The following is a 3,049-nucleotide window of genomic DNA, read 5'->3' on the forward strand; positions in this document are numbered from 1 at the left end:
ATTTGGTCTTCTACTAGCATTTTCTTTTCCAGTGTGGCTAAGTGATGTCCTGATAATGTGGATATTATAAAAAGCAGATGTAATTTTTTTTCATCTTAGTTCTTATTCCAAGCAAAATAGATGGCTAATGGTGGCATCGGATGTTTCTATTATACTATAAATTAAGCTCCTTTTAAGGAGTTTAAAAATTAAAACTCCTTCAAAGTTCTATTTTCCATGGATCGATCACCAAAATTTTATTAGAATGTTCACTAAAAAAAAAAATAAATCCAAATTTCCTTTCATTATCTTTAAAAAAAAAAATGGTCACTAGGGTTATTTCTTCAGTTAATGCTCAGATTTGTTGAGGACCTTAAATATTAAGCATAGCAATTTATTTTTATGTATTAAAAAATAGAACTGTTAAACACGTGGTTTACATACGCCTATTACTGATTAAAGCATCTCACTTAGAGAAGCTAAAACTGCCAAAACCTGTAGACAATAAAGCATTATCTGAGCAGTATTTTATTTCTCTGAAATACTCTTCAGAGTTGCTGGCTTCTGTTTCAGTTATATATAAATAAATAAAAAATCAGAAGAATCATTAAAGCTTTTCTCAGTATTACAGCCACTTCAATGCCTATAGTACACACTGAATAAACCAATGTAAATGTGTCCTAGAAGATCCATAATTCAGTCAGTTTCCAAAGAATGAGGAAGAGAACTGTACATAGGATTTTCTTTCTCTTACAGTGCTAACTTTAAAAAGCCTGAGCCATCTTTGATATCAGTAGAATAATATTGGAGCAGTCCATTTGCTTAATTTCACTTGATTCTGGCCATCATATCTAGATAAGAAGAGCAACAAATGTTCTAAGGTTGGGTCAACATTGAACCTGCTGCTGTGCTAAACCATAGCTCTGGCAATGAGAAGCATCTCTGCCACTTACTCCCGTGTGTGCTCCTGGTCCAGTGACCAGAATTTAGCTGTAACTGTCAGAAAGAGTCTTTACCTGATCTCATCAAGCATTCCTCTTGTGAGGGTAAAGATGATAACTCTTCATTTTGCCGGAAGCAACAAACTAATGGAAAGCCCCTTCTCTATCTGTTATCTTTTGGATACTTTTCTTATATATCTGCTACTGGTCACTGTCAGAGGTAAACCCTTGGACTGAACTAAGTGGTCAGTCTTATGGGTCTACATCCTTTCTGCTCAACTGCTTTGAACCAGCAAAACTTGGTTCTTCTTTCCATACTGCTTTGTGCAGGTACTCTTTATTTATTTTAGATAGATGTAAAACCCAGAAATATTATTTCCAGATGTTTACCTAGCATCCTTATTACTAGCTGAGTGTTTATTTGCATGGCAGGAGGTGCACAAGCGTCAAAGACATTTTAAAAAATTCTCTAAAATATTACAGACAAAAAAAACCTTTACAGATTAGTTATAGCTTTGTCTGTCAAAACAGAGCTGACCTTTGGGAAAATAACAGCACGTTCATGCTTCAGGAATTTCCACTGAAACAGTACAACATTCTCACTGAAAAGGAAAGAGGTTTTTTTTTGAGACCTCCTCTGATTTCCCAATGATTTGCCATAACATTTGACTCTTCCTAGTATGGAGTAGCATGCAACTGAATGACAAGAAAATACAATATGCCTAAACATGATATTTAAACAGCAAAACAAAAATCAATCCAGGCAATGTTAGCAACATACCATACAGACGAGGAGGAGATATTTAGGGCTATGACAACCAATCTAACCGTGTGTCTGGGTAGATAACGTAACTCACAGGAGAGAATGAAGTTATTTACTAGCTGTAGCTCCCATATGATACCAAGTAATAACTCACCTCTTGTACCCTGACATGTTCGTTTGACCATAATTCATCCACTGAAAACAAGTGGATGAAGAAAGCAGTATCTTACTTATAAGCATGTGTGAGAAGCTTGGGGTTTCAACTGTAAAAAAGAGGGTTGTGCTTGTTTTGTTTTGTTTTTAATTAAATCTCACTTGATAAACATATGAGAACACCACATCAGGTAGAAGACACCTTGTCTCTATGATTTTCTTCACAATTGTATCAAACTCCACTTACGTTAATATTCAAGAACCATATGATATATAATAAGCACAGACCAAGGGGGAAAGAAAAAAAAAAACATACAAAGCAAAAGTGTAACTTCTGGGAGGTATAGTAGCTTTGCAAAGTACAATACACTTGACCTTGAAATATTGCCACAGTGGCTCAAGATCATTACACACATGATTTCTTCCTCCTTATATTTCTGGGTGATCTTTATTTTCTAACTTACTAAGTGAAATAAGGTATGTGAAAACTCTGAAATTCAGTCCCTCAGACAGACACTTTGTGTCTATATTTATGGATGCAATTTGAAATTTTTAAATGAAGTCTTATGTTTTAAAAATATCTGGAATTGCTGAGTGTTGTGGGTTAACCCTGGAAGGCAGCTTGCTCATTACCCCCACACTGGGACGGGGAGAGAATCAGAAACATAAAAGTGAGAAACCTTGTGGGTTGAGATAAAGACAGTTTGCTAGATAAAGCAAAAGCTTTACTCACAAGCAAAGCAAAACAAGGAATTAATTCACCACTCCCATCGTCAGGCAGATGTTCAGCTGTTTCCAGGAAAGCAGGGTATTTGGGAAGGTAAACGTCATCACTCCAAAATTCCCCTCTCCTTCCTTCCTTCCCCTTCACTTTTATTGATGACCATGTTGTCATATGGTATGGGATATCCCTTTGCCACTTTGGGTCAGCTGTCCTGGCTGTGCCTCCTTGCAACTTCTTGCCCACCCCCAGCCTCCTTGCTGGTGGGCCAGTGTGAGAAGCAGAAAAGGCCTCGAGACTGTGCAAACACTGTGCAAATCTAAAACACAGCACCATATGTCTGCTGTGAAGAAAATTAACTCCATCCCAGCCAGACTCAGTACATTAAGCTTCTGCTGTTTTTTCCATATGAAAACACTGAAATGGATTTTTAAATGTATTGCATTTAGAAAGAGAATTAACTTCACTAAGTCTTATCTCAGTAGGTCATGT

This window comes from Anser brachyrhynchus (assembly GCF_964034855.1).
Source record: "Anser brachyrhynchus genome assembly, chromosome: 3".
NCBI lineage: Eukaryota > Metazoa > Chordata > Aves > Anseriformes > Anatidae > Anser > Anser brachyrhynchus.